Raw genomic sequence first — 20,805 nt, forward strand, 5'->3', positions numbered from 1 at the left:
TAGACTCCAGAATTTATGTCCGACTACGACTGTTGATTGGCAATTTTGCAGTTCAATCAGCAGCGAGAACGGACAGCAGGGGAGGGGCAGGATTTGCAGCGGCCGAAAGGAAGCAATTATTGTAATGGTGGTGTGCTAGCTATATTTCGGAGCTCTGGCGCGGAGGGCGAAAAGATGTAATCTTTGTAATTGATTCTAAGACGGATGCGGATGCGGAGTCGGCCCAAAAGGGTAAACAGCAGCAGCATCATTGTGTTTTACCCGGTTGGAAGCACACAGCCTCGTGTTTATCGCGATGATTGGCGGTCGGATTAGGGAAAGCAGCTTTCCGGAGGAGATATGTGTCGCTTTGGTTGACTTGTGTCGCAACCCAGGATTATATTACAGGGGTTAAAAAGTGCTTTGAATGGGAATGATAGCGCCATTTGGCGGGGTACTCTGCGTGATGAATTATTAGATAAAAAAGAAAGCGAGATACGAGAGAGAGAGAAAACACAAATTCTCATGAATCTAAAAAAATGAAATGCCAACTAAAGCCATCGTTATGCATGTTTCAGGATTATAGAGCCACTAGCAGAAATGACATCTAGCACACAAATCACTCTTTTCTAACGTATAATTCCAGAGAATAAGAACTGAGAATTGGGGGAATAATATTGGTTGTCGAACTTGAATTGCAACTCTCAGAATTCAGATTTTTCCGGATTTCAGATCTCAAAATAAATGTATACACTGATACAAGATTCAAATATATATTAACATCCCACGAAAGGTATTCAGATACCAGTTTCAGATCACAAATTGTTCAGATTCTTGATTTCAAACATTTATACATATCCATATCCATAATGGGATTTCGCAGAGAACCTAGATACTGATCCCAGTTTCTGTCATCAAATTCAAATATTTGCTTTCAGATTCTAGCTATTATATCAAATTAAGATTCAAAATTTAGAATTCCAAACTTCATTTGAGAATTCAGTGTCGATTTTACACATCCTGGAATTATTAATGAAAACAATCGTTTTTTGAGCAAAATTCCTCAACATAAAAGTGTTAAACGAATCATCGCAAAGTAATGAGTGTTCTTTCGAGGATCTCAGCAGAAGTGGACGAAAAGACCGGACCAAGTAATCCCGAATTGGACCGAAAAGTTGTAAACTATATTCAGAAGAACAGGTCTGCATCTATTCGTGATTTGGCCAAGAAGTTCAAAACCAGTGTTGGGAAGAATCAGCGGATTAAACAGAGACGTGGTCTAAAAACCTATAAAAAGCAAAAAGTGGCCAAACAAACACCGGAGCAGCAAGATCGCGCAAAAACACGAACTCGAAAGCTATATGAGAGTATTTTGAACGATCTCAACCAGTGCATTCTCATGGATGACGAAACATCCGTCAAAGATGATTCCAGAACGCTGCCGGGATCTCAATTTTATACCAAATCGATTGGAGAGAGTGTACCATTTGCGGATACGATTGTTGTGATGGAAAAATTCCACCAAAAAGTGCTCATTTGGCAAGCCATTTGCACGTGTGGCATACGATCGTAAACTTTTTTCACAAAAGGGACAATAAATGCTCAAATTTATGTGGAAGAATGCTTGAAGAAGAGATTGCTTCCTCTTCATTGGAAGCACGAGGTTCCTCCTCTATTATGGCCGGATTTGGCATCGGCACATTATACCACATCCACTCCACAATGCTTTTCGGAGAACAACATTATGTTCGTCGGAAAAGACCTCAACCCACCTAACTGTCCCCAGCTGCGGCCAATTGCACGTTACTGGACAATTGTCAAGGTAAAGTTCAAGAAGGAAGGTACAGTGTATAAAAATATGTCAGAGTTCAAGAACAATTGGTCTGCAGCGTTCAGAAAGTGCTCCAAGACTACTGTGCAGAATTTGCTGAGTGGAGCCAAATCTAGGGTTCGATCATTTTTTAGATATCAACCATAAGCTTGATCATTTCATTTCATTGCTATATAAACTTAATATTATTTAACAAAATTCACTTTTGTAAACACTTTCTGAACGTTTTTAGTTTTATTTCATGTTTGAAAGTTTAAGATTATTTTCGATACACTCCTTATTTGATAAAAAAAAATCGGACAGACCGTAGATCGACATTAGAGTTAAATTTTAATCCGTTTAATAAATAAGCACAATAAGTCTTATATCTATTTTACAGCATGTGAAGCGTTTTTTTAAATTTTAATCATAAGGGTTTTGACATAAGTATCTCGTTGTAAACATTTTATGGTACTTTTTCTCCGCAAGAGAGATGAACCAGCCTAAGGCTGAAAGTCTCTATAAAAAGTCTCTATAAAAAGGTACTAATTAAATTGATTTTACAGCGAGTTATATGTAACAAATTAACCTCCATGTAATGGACAACGACATGGCATTTCAAGTAGCTGTGCGACTTACTTAGACTGAAATCCGAAAATTAGAATTCAATTCAAGAAATTAGATATCCAAAAAATCCAATGCAAACATTCAAGCGATCTTAGAGATTCGGGATTTCGATTTTAGAACTTTCTCAGCGATTTGTGAATTTCGTTTCTCGGGCTCTGTTGACGGCCATCAATGGAACATTTTCCAGGAATGTAGTATCACGTTCATTGCTACGAAATTAATGATTTAGGTTGTTAATTTTGTTTCTAACTTGTCGCATTTTAAGGTAGTTAGGTTCTAACAGCTCTTTTCCACAATCACACAGTTTGTAACGCATCATGTAGAGGATGCGCCTGTCCTATTAGCAATTTTTGGAAATTGAGGCTACAAGAAGTGATTTTCTAAAAATGTATTTTAGCCGTCCAAAATAGTCAAAACCCTTGTGGGTGGATAAGGGATGAGGCGTAGGTAAAGTGATGAAAGAATGGAACAGGGGTTTGTTTTCAATTAAATAATCCATACAAATGACAAAATATCCAAGAAGGTTTAAGGTTTTGCTAGATAATTATACCCTAACTGGTTCGGTTTTATCCCAATAGGGTGGCGATCATACCTCCACTACTGCTTGATGCGCCTGAAAAAAAAACAGAGTTTCGTTTCTCATTGAAAATCAAAAACATTCGAAATTGCTAATGAACAAATCTCCTGGAACGAAGTGTCAAGAGCCTTTTTAATGTTCTGTGAGATTTTCTGGTCAATAGTTGATATAAAAATATTTGATTTCGGTTGTTGAACTGTTTACCCTGATTTTCCTGATGAATATCTGATCGTGTAAGAGTCATTAAAAGCCCCCCATAATCATGGAATACCATTGTGCTGTTTTTTTACAACCGTAAAATGTTGAATTTTAGAACCAGTAAACATATTCCAAAATATCTGTGAGTTGTTGTTGAGTTTGGCCATCGTCTTCTTCGAAAAAAGTGGTTTTCTACGTTCCTTGTTCTTCGCATCAAATCGACGACGAATAACATTAAACTCCAATATACAAAAAGTTTCTAATGGACGTTTTGATTACTTTCCCAGATTAGAGAAATTAAAAATAAAAAGAACGCTTGAATACCAACTTTTAGATTGTTTTTCTCTAAGTATCAATTTGCAAGGATAAACGTATTCAGATTATGTAACATGATTCTAATAACAGATCAGTAACAGCAGTAAAAGCATACAAAAATTCACACATCATTAGTTACATATACAGTTGTTGAAGGTTAAAAGTCATACCGATCGCAATTTTGTTGTATTTTTTATATATGTTTTATGATATATGTTCATTGAAGACCCCGAATCGCAAATTTTTGCCCGTAGGTGATTCTGAAGATTCTGAAGGTTAGAAGATGGTTTGCACGTTTGACCGTTTTAACAAGAAACTCGGAAACGTATTTTCGCATTTTTGCTTGCCAGGTATGTCATTTTTGCATCGGATCGTGACCGGGGATTCGATTTGATTCTTTGTTTTAAGGGGCTTTTAACTTTGCAGTTCATTCGCCTCTATCACCGGTGATGAAAAGTGGATCCATTTCAAGAATCCCAAGCGCAAAAGATCATATGTTGAATCCGGACAACCGGCCACATCGACCGCTTAGAAAAAAGTCAACGTTTCGCTTTGAGTCATTTAGAAATAGCTTTTCGAGCCACTCCCAACGATTCTGCATGTTCTGTTTTCGTTCGACGCGAATCTTGATCGAGCAGTGTGTCTAATTCTTCGTTTTCAAACTTTTTGGTTGATCCGGACGCTTTTTGTCTTTAATACTAAAACCACCACTTTGAAATCGTCCGAATCATTCCCTACAAAATCTATCCGATGCTGCAGAATCACCATACACATAACATCCACAAGCATTCAATCCACTTCAGCTGTACTTTCCTTCTTCAGACCAAAGCAAAACATGGTGCTTATTCACAACGAAACTCGATATTTTCTACGCAGTAAAAATTGAACTTGTTGTGTAAAATAAATAATAATTGATTCCGGATGTCGACACTTCACGATTGAACAATTGTTTAGGAGTTACGTTGAAAAACATTTGAAGACATGTGGGTTAAAACTCCCTAACATATATTTTACCATAATGATGTATTTGGAAAAGTTGTTGAGAATTATAAGATAATTCATAAAATTTCAAGAACACGACAAACATATTAAAAGAGCCTATTTACTATAATAAAGATAATTAATTAGAAATATTTTTTTAAATATCTCGCGAATAGCTGCATTTAGAAGGAGATTGATGATGAGTATTTTTAATTTAAACTAGCTGACCCGACGAACTTCGTCCCGCCAAAATAGATTTTTTGATTTGAATACTTTCAAACATCTACGTTTTCTTACTAAGTGAACGTTAGTGAGTCCAATCACTGAACTCTTCATTCATTGATTGCCCTTTGACCCTTTACAATTTCCTTTTACTATAAATTGTCTAGTACTTCTACAAAAATTCGTCCTTATAATATAAAATGATTTTCAGACACAATTCTCGTTCAAGATTCTTTAAGCATTTGGAAATAACATGTTTCTCCGTTGCATGGAATACATGTTTGATACAGAGAATATTACAAACTAAAGACAGCTCAAATCATTCCTTCCTCGGGTTTAGGGCACACCAAAACATTTGGCCTTCCATTTTTCTATATAAAGACAGAAGATGTAGGAATGCGTTATTCCGTCTGGAAATCCTTCTCCACTTTCGAACAAAAATCAATTTCGTTTGCGCCAACATCAAATGGACTAACAACGCTTAGTTAGTTGAAGAACATATGGGAATTCAATTTTCCGAATTTTCCGATTTCTCTCTCCGCTATATTGATCTACGGGAAGAGACGAATACAACGAAATATAGATGAGTCAAATTGAACCATTCCTTCCTCGGGTTTTGCGCTTACCAACACATTTGGCCTTCCATTTTTATTTATAGATATAAGATATGGAAATGCGTTATTTCGTTTGAAAATCCATTTCCACTTACGAACAAAGATCAATTTCGATAGCGCAAATATCGAATGGACTAACAACGCTTATTATGATGTAATTTTCGAACATGTGGGAATTCAATTTTCCGAATTCTCCAACCTTCCTTCAGAGTTTTCCGAAAATTTTCCGGTTTTTCTCTCCACTATATTGATCTACGGGAAGAGACGAATACAACAAAATACAGGCCAACAGATTTTGCCTTACATTTTTATTTATATAGATCACATCAGGATTCATAATTTGTGGCTAAAAATGATTCTTAACATACAAAAATTCCAAGTATCGAAAATTCATAGAAGTACGATGTTCCACAAAGTTCGTCAAAAGTAGTTGTACCATCTTGGACTAATTTTTTTAATTTTTTTACATAACTTCTATTTTATATGAAAAAAGTGAAAAAAATTTAAAAAAAAATTGTAAATATAGAAAATTTGTTTTTTTTTGTAAATACAAGAGTACTAACATTCATCTCAGTATATATTATTTCACGTTTTAAGGTGAAGGTGGAAGCTAGCCACAATGGCGCTCATTTCTTTCATCTCCCTCCCTCACCCCTCGCCAGAAAATCAATAATTTTGCGAAACAGTGTGAAGAAAATGATCATTTTTGCACACTTCCTATCAAATAATATCAACCAGACTCTAATCGATTACTCACAAGATATTAAATTTTCATCTGCTGTCGCACTGTATAGTGAAAAACGTCGGAAAACTCGAGCAAGTGCTCTGAAAGTTAAATTTTCATCTTTCAATCGTTGGCAATGGTTTTGTTTGTGTTGGTGAAAGCATCGTTATTTTTTCGACACTGATGCCAGACAACATCAGCGAAACTGCTATAGAAACCACTCAATAAAATGTAATTTCTGAGTCATAGCGTTTCATATCATGAAAATCAATAGAATAAAATTGTGTTGATATCAATACAATTTTTTTTTTACGTTTAATGGGTCCATAATGTAAGTTTTAGAAACTTTAACATTGGGTAAGAAAAGTGTATTGCAGAGCTCGGAACACTACCACGGCTGCCTATGCTTTCAAAAGCAGTAAACGGAAAAGTATTACATTCAATCAAAATGCCACGGCCAACGAAGAGAGGGGTCATGGCTCTCCAAAGTGAATATGTGAAAACAATACCAAAAGAGCCCCAATTCGTATGTGTTATAAATTTGCTCATGTTACGCTCCCGTATAATCAGAATTTTACTTCATATGCAAATGCACCTTCTATATATATTTATGTTTGCAATTGTTCATCGGAACATACCGTTCATACATTTTACTTTAGTATTGAATTGTTATTTGTTTTTTTTTCAAATGTATTCAAAGACTCGTGTCAATGATGCGCCACACAGTCTGATAAGTGGATTGATCTATTTACGTGTGCTTTGCTCTTCTCTCACAAACATTATTACCCCATTTTTACACGTGGGTTTACCTATACTACTACAATGGCTAGCTTCCACCTTCACCTTAACATCCATACTCTATAACTCTTTCTAAGACACTATTTCGGTACGACTCATAGTTTTTGAGATATAAATTATCAAAGATTTTTCTCACTAAAATCGATACGTCCTTTTCGAAAGTGACACTTGATTAAAAAAAATCCCAATTGCTGTGGAAAACTCACACGAATCAAAAATACTCGTGTTTTGTCATCTGTCGATTTCATTTGGAATAGCTCTCTTGGTGCACTATTCGTGATTTGATTCATGCATCGCAACAAATCACTCACTTGGGTCTCTCAGCAAGTATGGAAAGTTCATTCGCTCATTTCCTTACACCTTATTATAGATCACTCCTGTATCTGCTTGGAATACTCATGGCAAAAAGAATGCATCCAGCAATCGTGAGATTGCACGATGAATCATTTTACACTCTGCGACCATCTTCATTCGGGACTGAGAGTGAACATAACAAAACAAAAAATGGAAAACAACATTCAATGCATGAATACTCCTTTGGAAGGATCGCACGAAACAAAATAACGAATGAGACAAAATAGACTCAATCTGCGTGTATTTTCCCTTGTACTCTTTTCCTTGTCAGCATTCACGTGCATTTGTTATCGGTAATGCACATGAATCCCGCTCACCAATAACTTGCGTTAATATGGTCTTTTGCGTTGGCTCAGATCAATGAGGTACATATCGAGGTGGGGCAGCAGGCGAAGTATATCGAAATTATTTGCATTCAATATGGAATGTTTGTTGTATGGAATGACATGTTTAAAGTACTTCCGGTTGCATGATAATTTGAGCCGAAATTCTCATGAAATCATTCAACTGTTTGTTTTTTAACAGGTGATAACTGTATTGTGACTGATTTCGATTATTTATGTAGTAAAAAGGTCCAGAGAGCATTCGTATACTTACTACTCGAAAACAGTAACATTTTCAGTGAAGTTTATATTAATTGGCGATTATTTTCTCACAACATACACACCGACACTGAGAGCCTTCAAAACATGAACTTCGCATCGTTAAAGTAATGAAAGTTCGTTTGTTTCTATGAACGTCGGGGAGTGAAAATAGCACATGCAAATATCACTTTTATCCGTCTTTTTCGACGTGATTTAACAAATATTCACTGCACGCTGTCACATTAGATTCATATTCAGCGGCAACTCTAATAAAATGTACGTTTTTAATTGATAAAACACTTTTTGAAAATAGCATTTTCACATGGATGTGGTAGGCAATCATAGATAAACACAACGACTGACGTCACTATTTGAGAAATAATTATGGCAGCGCATGCTATGTCGCTCGAAAAACCACCATCTTCATTACCTTTTTTTCCAGGACATTGGGCTTAGATCGTTTCATACTAGAAAAAAAAATACCATTGCAATAGTGCACAGGAAACAAGTCGATTTCTACCATCTACTTATATTTGGCTGCCGCAATCGAGGCTTCAGTGATTGCTATTTGAGTGAAAAACGAATGATTTTACAGAGAAACTCGCTGGCTCAGGCAAAAGTTTCCAATCTGATTCTCTCACCATCTAACGTCATTCCGAGAGGCAAATGAGGGAATGCAAAATTCTCTGAGAATAGATGAGTGGAAACGAGACACTATTTTTCCATTAAACTCCAGTTTAATGGAAAAATCCATTAAACCAGAATGAACTTTGCGAAGATGATAGGTGAATGTTTTCTGTCTCAAATAAAGTGAGGCATAAACGGAGAATAGAAGGGTGTGTTTTATCTGTGAATGAGTGTTGTTGATCGAATTTCGATCCGATTTTGCCCATACCTGTCTCTCAGTTCAAAACCCATCCGACGCTTTTGTTACAAAATATTCCGTGTTGATTTTCTTCCTAAATATCTCATAGATGCGATGTTTTGCTTGTTTTGGACAGATTTTAACATAATCCTATCATAGAATTGAGCCTTGATCTGAAAGAAAGCTGCAAAGACCAATGTGCCTTGTACCTTTCGAACAAAACGACTTCTTGAAAAGCGATTTTGTGACATGAAGCTTCACACTTTTAGCAATGTTTTACGCAGAAATCTAAAAATGTATCTCGTTCAGTTCACGAATATGTTGAGCTGATTGGCTTCTGCCCGGGTTACAGTGTTTGGCACTTCTAACGGGAAATACAGAATGAGCTCTGACTTTACAATTCACAATACGCAACGACACCTGCCGCGAGGAGTAAACGCTGCATTATCCCATAAATTTGCTTCTCCCCGGCTCCCCTAAGCCGAAGATTACGAGTTCTTCAATCAGGCATCCGATTCAATTCCTAATATGATTTGAAGTTGTTCAACTTGTTTCTTCTCCTGCTCCTGCGCGCCATCGGTTGTGAAAAAATAAAAATCGTGTATTCCCTACTCAAAGTAGCTAGCTAAACAGCACAACACAACACACGCTTTGCTTTGTCCCACGCCTACAGGAGAAATGATGATCCACAAGAGAGGGGGTATAAAGTTGTTTTCCTCGAAGAGGACCATCTGCCAACTCATGAAGTCTAGACCGGATATACTTTCATCGGGGTTCGGTCGTCGGAAGGGACAGACAGAGAGAGAGAGAGAGATCCACATGCTGAGAATATTTAAATCTGTTAACTGGTGGCCACCCTTATCAAGCAAGCAAGCAGCGATGTCTTCGAACAGGTGTCGACAAGTGGGTCAGGGAAAAGCAACTCGTCGTGATCCGGATGTGTTTTTCTTGCTCTGTTCTTTTCGGCCTGGAAGTTGAAAGTTTTCCTTTTGCCTTGCTCTGATTTAACGAAAGCAGAAATCGCTCGACAAAGAACGGCAGCTCATGCGAAGCAGCGATATATCATTTTTAATCACTATCATCACGAGCCGCCCCCCCCATCCCTCCCTTCCCCTTCTTCTGCGTTCCAATTTGCAAGATTCGAAAGCAAAGTATTTCGGAATGTAAATGTGGTTAACAATTCGCCGTTTCGTTTGATTTGTGCGAGCAGCGCCTACTTCTGTCGATCGTTTGGAGCGGATTAAAAAATAATTTATGGTTACGCAGCTTGCTTGGACCGGTTCAAAATAATTGATGATCTCGTTCCGAGGAGTAATGGTTTTTCGGCGAGAAATAGCCAATTTTCACCATTGTGACAACTCAATCAAGCAAGAGAATTATAATATTTCATGTTCTGCCGCAATCCAACTGTACGCAAATCTCTCTCCGCGTTCGCTATCTACGTTTTCCCTGGCCTGTCACACCCGTTAGATAAGCATAAAATCCAAATAAATGCACTTAATGTTAGGCAAATAAATCATCCCTCTTTTTCGCATTTCACAAACTTCTGCTGCACTCTGTCGGCAGAAAGTTTCTGTTTTCCCATCGGGGCTCCGACGGAAGTTCCTTCCTTACGACGTCTTCGCCTTCAGCTCGATATTTTACCATCTCTGTCTGTCTGTCTGTTTCTCGATAACTTTTTCACGCACAACTTGTCCTCCTCCTCCTTCTCCTGCTCCTCTGCCTGCGCCCCCCTCCGAAGCTCAACAAAAGAAACACTCATGAATTTCAAACTAGTTTTTCACAATTAGAGTTTATTTTAAATAATTTTATGGATTTCCATCTGTCTCTCGCTGTTTTCTTTATCCGCTCGTCGTCGACTACCCCCTCGTTATTTTTTTCATCCAACTTAAGGCGAGGATTTTTCTTTTATCGATTTTCACCATGGCAACTTTTGCCCAGTCTCAAATCCGCGAGCAGAAGCTTGTGCCATATTCACGCTACAACAATTCCGCTACAAAAATCCGAAACTTTTTCATGAACCGTTCTCCGCGCTTTTCCCACTATTATTGCCATGTTGGATGAGGAGGGAACTGAAAGAACTATGCGCCAATTGGCGTGACTCCCGGCTGCTGCTGCTGATCCTCGCCGGTCGCGTGATAGATACAAACCCCCTCCCCAAACCCAAATGGCAGCAGAGTAGTGGCGCGTGTGTCGAGCGGGGAAAAATAATTGTTATTAGTTTAATTTTCTGACTGAATCGTCATTGGATGGATACATGTCATTGTGTCGGTGCCAGCAGAAGGCCACCAACGACGCCTACGACGCGGGTCAATGTTTTTTTTTTGTCACTATCTCTAAATTTATTCGTAAAAACTTATTCTCATGTTTCTTTTTTTTCTCTCCACTTTGCAATCAATTGCCTAAGAGAAAAGCCCCACAATAGACTAAATCCTGGACCGTGGTGCACTATATGAAAATAGGGAAATTATTCACGCCATTTTGGTGTTTCTTTGTGTTCGCGTCGGCAGAAAACGAGATTCATGCTGTCGCATTTTTCACAACCGCGCGCTTCGGACAACGAGGGGCGAACCACACGCGCAGATGACAGTTTTAATTCCCATTGACCCATCATCTATCCCGCCGTCGTTTTGAAAGCAAGGCAATAAAAGTCATCCCAAGGCCTGCTGCCATTGTTCGCGCGCCGTTTGAGAAAAGGAGAAACTGAGCGAAGAAAAAAAAAATTATAATCATAAACAGCAGCAGCAGCAGCAGGCGGCGGCGGCGGCGGCGGTGGCAACACTCGTCGCCTACTTAGTGAAGCGTTTCAGGGTGAGGTTGCAGCGGTTTTCCGCCTGTTGTTTTACCACATTTCCATTACCAACCATCATAACCACGTTGGGAAGCGTTGGCGAGAATCCGCCACAAACACACACACACACACAAGAAGAGGAAGATCAAGAAAATTAAACCCACCGTTGGGTGCAATGTGACGAAGAAGAGAAAAGTACCACAGAAAAAGGTGCCGCAGCCCATTTTTAGACCCATTTTAGTAATAACGATAATAATAGGGACAATAATGACCCCCTCTTAGGCCATTGTGGGGCCACCGAGCCACAGATAGTAGTAATACACACACACACACACACACACACACACACAATCTCACACGTTTACCGGAAATGGGCTCTTTCGTCCGCTTTTTTCGTTTTCCTTTCTTCAGGTTGGTTTGTTCTTCTTCCCAGGCGCAATAGAAATGAAATGAGCCTCGTAATAACCTTAATTAAATCAAATTTAATTAAATGTGATAATGAGTAATCAGGACGAATAATAATTAAACGGTAAATTTATTTCCTTGTTTTTTCGGATCATTGGTGAGATTTTTCGGCGCGCCATTTTTGGACAACGTTTTAATTAGCAAATGGTTCGCGGCAACGTAAACACATTTGTCATCGCCACGTCGCCGAGGAAATGAAGTTTGAATCAACATTATCAGCAGCAGCAGCTTGTCAGCTCTCATAATCTGCAACTCTCCAGCATCCCTCGGAAGGCAGAGAAAAAAACTGATGAAAACTTTTAACTTTATTATCCGTCCGAGATAATTCACGTTGGAAATTTAAACATTACGTCTCGCCTGATGGAGTTCCACCCGTCGGTCATTCATTATTCAAACCGCTTCCGAAAGGCGCCCAAGCGCCCGAGCCTATTGAACATCAACAATGAAAATTCCTTACCACATCGCTTTCCCCGAGATGGTGTGGTCAAATCGAGCACGATGTTAATTTACCCTAATTGAATGCCGTTACATCCCGTCTGATAGACCCAATTTCGATGCAAAGTAAAGAGATGAGACGGAGAGATCGCCCGACTAACCTCACTTATGGTAAAAAGGGGGAGGGGGCGAAATGGCTTCATTCCACTCGCAAGAGTAAATGATGAATGAATGGAGCGAACGCTTCCCCATCAATAACCTTTCTTTTTCACGGAGAAAAAGATCACATCGGGGAGATGATGGTGGTGTCGTTCGGTATATCAGCAGCACACGAGGCAAACTACAACTTGGCGAAAAGTATTATACCATTCACCCTGGGTTGAGCACCTTGGCCGGCAGACGTTGGTTCGCTCGCATGGCGATGGAACCCCGATCCAAACCAAGCCGAGCCAAGGCTACGAGGATGCATATGAAATTTGATAATCCAGCAGCAGCGCAGCGCGAGCACAAGAAGAAAAAAACCATCGCAAGAAGTGGGTAAAGATGATATTTCCATCCCTTCCCCCACCAAGATCCTTTCCCGCCGCAGGCGTTTCCATCCTTTTGATTTTCTTGTCCTCGTATGTGCGGGGAGTACGGGGGGGTGGTGTTGATGCAATGGTGAGGACGTGACTTGATCTCGTGTTTCGGCACTATCTGTTTTTTTTTCTTGCTCTGCTTAACCCGATTTCGGGGATCACAGCTTCTTCGTGACCCCGTGGTAAGTTTATCCGGGGGCGGTGGAGGGGAGGCTTGTTGGTTGGCTTGCTTGCAGCGTTGCCAAAACAAGCGTTGTAAAATATATGCCTCTATGTTATGGAAGTTGCTCACTGGGACTAATAAACTAAGCTGAATCGAAGCCGGAAGGTTAGCCATTGTTCCCATTATACAATTTCAATCAAGGATATGGTCATAAAAGGGCATAAAACGGTAGACAAAGTCAATGATAGATCTTGAGATTTTTCTGCAGAAGAAAGTATGATTGTTTAATTAGCCTTTGATGTTTAAAACCGGATGAGTATAAACAATGGTGCCTCGCGAATATTTCCAATAGAATGTAGAAAAGAACGTTTGAACAAAACGGTGAAAGAAAAAAAAACAGGAAGTGGGTTATATCTGTGGTATAACCGCAAGGTTGGCGTAGGACTATCGTTGGTTTAGTGATCATTTAATTGAAGGTGAATCTGTATCAATTCTCAATGAACGGATGAATGAATATTTCGGGGAATTCGAAAACGATAGCATTACGTTCAGGGTTGCCAACCTTCCAGTTTTTCCTGTATATTACCAGTTTTTTTGAACCATGCCAGCAAAACATCCAAAAGGTCGAAAACCTCCAGTTTTTTAAATTTTTCAGTTTTATCCATTTTTTTTTTCGAGATTTTCGAGTTTTGCATTCCCCAAAATTATATTCTATTCTTCCATTTGTGAGAATCCTACTCCTCTTCACTCATATCGAAGCCCTTTATGGTGACTATCGTCTTTCTTTATCTTTATCTTTATATATCTAGTATAAGCACACAGCACACATCTAGTATAAGCACACTTTACGGCGTTTTCTCACTGAGTTGCCTCTATTTTATTGATATTCAGTTCAATCAGCAAAATTATGCTAGTTTGGATAATGTTTCTGTAGGTGATCAATTAATATTTGTCAGTATGTAAAATTTCACACAAAGCTGAAGCTGATTCCAAGACCAATTCGATAAAGTTTCCCATTACACTCTGCAATCAAGTTCTAAAACGTTTTAATTTGAATGAGCCTCCAGTCATCAACGTGGTGATAATTGATCCAACTATTGCCATAGAAAGGAAGCATATGTAAATTTTTTTCTCTTCTAAATATTTGCGATCGAAATGATATCCAGAAAATCGATAATGTATTTAGGGAGTTCCGAAACTTGGGTTTTACTGACTTCACTGTAAACGAACGCCAGAATGCTTCTTTTGTGGTAAAATTTCATCCCAAACGGGTATGACAATAATTTTACTTATCCCAAATTGATAAAAAATAATTTCAACATGTTTGATTCTGTCGCATTCCTCAGCAACCGTTGAGCGATTGTTTCTAGTATACAATTCGAACGAATCATAATTAGGAAGTAGAACAGGGACAAAAACTATGCGAGGAATTCTAGCTTCCAAAAATTATGTAGACATGCATAAACAGTCAGGATTCTAGTATGAATGATACAAAATGTGAAACAAATTATAATAAAATGTATGTTCACAAACAGATTGAGGAAAATTAAAAATGCTACGGTACTTACGTATTAACGCCAACGGAGAGTTTTTTTTGAGTTTGTCTTTTTTGCTATAAAATTTATTCTGAGGATAATTTAAGGGAGAGGGAGGGGGCCAAGTCCCCATCTAACGAGGATAAGGAACCGAGGCGGTCCCAATCCACCGAGATGACGCGATCCGAGTTGGCCGCAAGCCCGCTGTCAGAAGTGGCGGCCTCTCGCAAGCAAAATTTATATGTGGCGAAGGCAAAAGAAGCAATCACGCAAAATTGGTGCCAAATGTATTTTCCGCCTTCTTATGTTTGCCCTATACATAATATATAATACATTACTTGTCACTTATTCTCAAACAAAAATTTCAAAACCAAAATATATTTGCTCGCAGTATTATATTTTAAACACAAAACAATATAAACTCTTTCGCTTCAACGCAATTCTAAGTTCTAAGCAGAACTGGCAGATTATTTGTTAGCAACGATATTTTTTGGATCCCCATTAAGGTTTGGGGGAAATTTTTGACGAACTCGAAGCAACAATACCATATGTGTTTGTGATCACTATTTTTTTTATAATCGCTAGAAAATAATATGATTTTCGCGATGCGAAAGTTTTTCCGTTTATCTTCTTATACACCAAAAAAGTACTTAATTTCACGTTATTAGAAAAATAGTTTGTTACAATATACAGTCAACTCTCCTCAACTCGATAACCAAGGGACCATCGAGTTAGGGAGGTATCGAGATACAGAACATTTTTTCATATTTTTTTTGTGCCACAAATTGCAAATATATGATGTTAGGGTAAGTGTCCCAATATTAGGGCTTAAAAATATGACCCAATTAGGAATAAACCAATCATGGTACATGGGGTTTACTATAATTGGTACCATTGCGTATACAGGATATTACTATAATTGATTTGTTTTTGTGCATCAGTACATTTACCCTATATGTACTAATGCGCATGTACTATTATACATTCCTTTCTCAAATTTTAATATAAATTTAAAATACATAGGATGTTTGTTTAGTAGGCCAATTTTATTGTAAAATGGAATTGGAAATGGAAAAGGAACTAGGTTAACAAAGAAAATATTAAATATGTATGTAATTCAAACTAAATTGTAACGATCACGCAGGAACTGTTCAATCGCAAAGAAATGTTCAAATAGTTTCACGGGAACATTTTCAGTTGATTGCAATATTTCGGACATATTCTTTAGGTTCGATTTAACGTTCGAAGGTGTAATTTCAAAACAATCAGCTGAAACTTCCTGAACCTCCTCTAACTCCATAGGACTACTATTTTCAACGTTTTTTTCAGCTTCTTCAACACTTTCCAGTATATCGGTATCAGTCATTAGATCACAGCAAATCACGTTTTGATCCACTTCGCAATATTCATCAAATGACGATGAACAATCGAATGGTACTGCACTGTCGACAGCAGCAAGCTCACGACGCATTAATTCTGCCAGCGAAATATCATCATCATCATTTATGGAAAATCCGGCTTTCCTGAAGCAATTTTGAACAGTCTCAGATTTAACCTTGTTTATCCAAGAGCGTGAAAGTAATTCAATTGCATCCAATACCGATATATCTGAAGGGTCCTAGAGTATATTTGAATACAGTACGAGTGCTGAATAACATGAATGTAAAAAGGAAAAAATACCGTTGTATCCTCCATTTCTAGCAGTCTTCGTTTTACTAATTCATGGCGATAGTACTGTTTCAGGTTCATGATTATGCCCAAGTCCAGCGGCTGAACTACTGAAGTAGAGTTTGGTGGAAAAAACTGCAAATTTATCGATTTAAGCTTTGGTTGGAGAGATTTTGGGTGCGCTGTACAATTATCAACGAACATGACCACCTTTGAGGAGAAAGAGATATAAGTATGATACATTCCCATTACACATAATTCCCGAATCAATACCTTTCTATTTTCTTTGGAAAATCTTTCGTCAAGTTGCATAATCCATTTCTCAAAAAGAATAGAGGTCATCCAGGCCTTGGTGTTACTCTCGTATATCACTGGTAATGATTTCTTCTTTTTGAAACACCGTGGGTTTTTACTCTTTCCAATGACCAGCAATGGTAGTTTATCGCTTCCGTCCATGTTGGTTGCACACATGACTGTCAGACGTTGTTTCGAACATTTTCCTCCGTGGCAAGTTTCTGATCGAAATGCAAATGTTTTGTCTGGCAAACATTTGTAGTAAAGTCCTGTTTCGTCTGCATTGTAGATATCACGTGCATCATACTCGGCGATTATACTGGGTAGGGTTTGCGAAATCCAGTTGTCCGTTACACTGAGATCTACACTGGCACTCTCGCCACATAGCTTCCGAAATGTCATCTTTTGCCGTTTTAAAAATTTACTTAGCCATCCAGAACTTCCTTTAAAATTGGGAATTCCCAGTTTCTGGGCAAATTCGCAAGCCTTCTCCCGAAGAATAGAACCTGAGAGAGGTAAATTATTCTCTCTGGCTTGATTGACAAAAATTTCCATTGACCGTTCCAGCTTCTCGTTCCCAACCAACCTTATACGCTTTTTGTCCACATTCAATTTTCCCATCCGATGCCATTTTTCCTTTTGCTTGAATAGTGTTAACACCGTACTTTGTGCAATACTGAAATCTTTTGCAACTTCAGACACCTTTCGCCCATACTTTTCGACCTGCTCGATGATGCTCAAACGTTGCGCTATGGTTAGCGTTTTAATCGTTCGCTTGAAAGGTTTTCCCTGGTTTTCCATACTTGAAAAAAAAAATCCTTGATAATACGAACACTTCGTCTTCACTTTCAAGAGCTATTGAAATGACAGCTAGAAACGCACAAAAACAAGTACGCGAAAATCAATCGAGTTAGCGAGGTAAAAATCCATGGAAAAATGAAACAAAGCCCATCGAGTAAAGCCGGGTTCAGACGGTGCGAGTAAGCATACGAGTCGATCTAGTCAGTTACTGCAGTGCAGCTACTCACACCGTGTGAACACATCATGCCAGTTAGTGTCATGTGTGATTCGGCGTGCGAGCTACTTCAAAGTTTTTTGAATTTACTCGCACTCGCATCCCTCAAAACGTCAAAAAACAGAATTTAGCGTTCGAATCAGGGATGCCAAATGTAAACAAATGTCTCTATTTTTAAGATATTTGAAAATATGCGAAGATATTTATAGACTTGAAAAATATTGGAAAAACAAATAAAACCCTAATAGTTTCTAAACGGAATCGTTGTTATTTTGTTTGGCACACTGGCGGGGCACGTTTTCTTATTGAGACAGTTTTATTGGGAATCTAAATATAAAATCATCATCGGGCACAATTTTCATTCAAAATTCACTCACAACTTGCAAAAAAAAGTATTGTTCTAAGAAACAGAATACATATTCGATTTGAAAAAAGTATATTTTCATTCATTATTTTAGTTTTTGAGACGTATTTATTCCTCCGGCGAATCTACTATCATTTTCATTTCACAAATTGGTACACGAAGCTGCTGTCAACGCGAAGTAAATCAAATTTTGAAAAATCTTTTAGACTGCCATTTGTAGCACCACATACTTTCGGAATTAATTAAGCTATGGATGCTTTCGAGGTTCTAAAAAATAGCGACAATAATCTGATATATATTCCATATTCCAGAAGAAAGGCACATCATTTCTAGTTTCACTCATGAGTGTATATTGGCGTTGTATTTGTGGAGCAATTAAATCCAACAGTTTTTTCACTTTTTCAGGTGTTATTTCCAACACTGCTCTGTACTCTCGGGGATCATCATCGTGGAGTTACTCCAGTATTGTATTTGTTACTCCTTTTCTTTGCATCCAATTCCTGGCCCGAATCCTTTTTTCTTTCTGCTTTTTTCGGATAGTACCCTCAGTTCAAAGAAATTCAGCACAAAGTATTTGTAAACACGGCCAGCGTGTGTCTCGCGATAAAATTTAAAATTGTGTAATGATAAATTCAACTGAAAACCTAAGCCGAAAACAGCCAATAAATAAGTTGATTTCGGATCAATCATCTGTCAAATTCGGACCTGATTGCTGTTTCTGACTATTTGATGGACATTTGAAAAATCGTCTGGCATCTCTGGTAAACCCGTACTTAGTATCTAGTTTCTTGTCAGCAGCTCACATTGTGTGAACGGACAAGGCGAGTCAACCATTTGTCAAGCGAGTTCACCGGGTCAGTAGCTGCTCGTTGTGAAGTCAGCTACTAGCAACGTATAAATGGGCCTTAAGAGAGGCATCGAGTAAGGGAGGTACTACTGCGTGTAAAATCAAAGGTGCCATGAAATTCATCGAGTTAGGGAAAATATCGAGTTACAGAACATCGAGTAAGGGAGAGTTGACTGTATAACACTCTTGTGTCATACAAACACCAGATTGTTACTTCTATTCAGAGAATGTAGAATACGAAGATGTTTCAGTGGTGGGGAAGAATAATCTTCAGAAGCTTTTCTATTAATTCCACTTAATTTGGAAAAAATGATTGTTGTCATACTTGCACACCTATTTTTTTATAAATACAATAACCTTGTTCAATTTACATTACCCATATTCTAAATATAAACCGAGAGCTTCAGTAGTTAAATGTTTGGCTTCTAATAAAAATTGTATGTAAGTTATAAATATGTTAAGAGTCTTGTCCCTTATACTTTTCCTAGTATGGGCTAACTCCGGTAGACTTAAAAAGTTCTACTCAAGATTATCTCTAATTTTGATAGAATGTAATTCCATAAATGTACAATTCTACTGCATAATACAAACTTATTTTCTAAATATTCCACACCTGCACTGCGATATTGGCAGTTAGGATTAGGTAATCTATTTTGCCTGAACACTAATGCTGCATGTGGGATTTTGCGATTCACAAGAATCTGATTTTTCTTGATTTGATAAATATTGTGATCGATTTTTTTCCCACACCCCATCCCACTGAACATTTGTATATTCTTCAACAATCTTTGGTGCGTTGAGCTTATTTTGAAAACAATTATGTATTTCTGTCGCAGTTGAAGTAACTTTAAATTTAATAACTAAGGTAAGGAAACTCTCTAGTAGATGTAAGTCTCTAGGTTTATACAGCCACGTGAAACGAGGATTTTTCACAATTGCTTCTGTTCAGTTCCGTTCAGTTGTCCTTTTTTTTTTGCAACTAGCAATAATCGGACCTCGGTAAAACCTCATTGGTTACGATATCGCCACTGCGCAAAGCTAGTTGTCCTTTTGAGTGAACTGAAAAATGAAAATTCCTAATATTTAAACTGATTCGCCTATTGACATCCACCTTGAAAATTGGTTGTTTTGAGTTTGTCGATTACCAACATTAATTGCCGTGGGTTTTCCCAGGTAAATTTTGGCTCCTGCAAATAATCCAAAATCTTCGAAAGCCTTTTTGATTTCATCCAATTTCCATTCCTCGACATGTATTATTGAAATATCATCTGCGGAAGCTGTCATTAGCTCCAAAGGATTGTTACGAATATGCTTTAATAACAAACAAATGCATACTTGAGGGATCTCCTTGGCGTACGGATCTTTGAATTTCGAAATCTTCCGTTAAATGACCATTGATTAGAATTTCAGATCATGCTTCCATCATATGTTCTAGAAGTACGATCGAATTCCTATTGAAATTCATTTGTCGCATTGTGTTGAATGGAAAATTTGTGTCTACTCTTACTGTCTTGCATCAAACGCTTTGATATAAAATTCCTTTAGGATTCCGTCACTTCCATGATTTGCTTCACACTTGGCATCGATTCGCTGATTAATTGGGAACGCAATATCCGGCTGAAGCTGTTCTGCTGTATACAATTGTTTGGAATAATCGAGAATATGTTCCTTCACTATCAATTGATGAAATTATACTGTTTTTTCTTCTCGGCTCTATCACTTAACTGAAACGTAGATAGTTTTTCACCCTGGATGAATTTGTCGTTGATTCTTCCAAATGTTTTTAAAATGATCATTTGAGCGAGTTTGAACGTAAATGGACCTATTGGTTACGAGAATAAAAGAATTTTCAATTCATGAACCGAATGGTGGATTAATTATGCGAAACCAAAAGTCAGAAGCTTTTTTGTTCACTTCCGACATCCCTTGAGGATAACAGAAAGAATTATCGTAAGCATTTTTCGATTTACTGTATAGGCCTTTCTTTTTAGTAAGAAATGCT

The 20,805-nt window shown here is 37.9% G+C and overlaps 1 protein-coding gene and 1 pseudogene across 7 annotated transcripts in view; both read right to left on the reverse strand.

Annotated features, from left to right (window-relative positions):
• Nucleotides 1-20,805, reverse strand: part of LOC129778748 (nucleolysin TIAR) — a 1,021,219-nt gene that overhangs the window by 408,629 nt on the left and 591,785 nt on the right. The gene's annotated exons all lie outside the window — the stretch shown is intronic.
• Nucleotides 19,720-19,843, reverse strand: LOC129763684 (U4 spliceosomal RNA; annotated as a pseudogene).

This window comes from Toxorhynchites rutilus, chromosome 1 (assembly GCF_029784135.1).
Source record: "Toxorhynchites rutilus septentrionalis strain SRP chromosome 1, ASM2978413v1, whole genome shotgun sequence".
In the NCBI taxonomy this organism is placed as follows: Eukaryota; Metazoa; Arthropoda; class Insecta; order Diptera; family Culicidae; genus Toxorhynchites; species Toxorhynchites rutilus.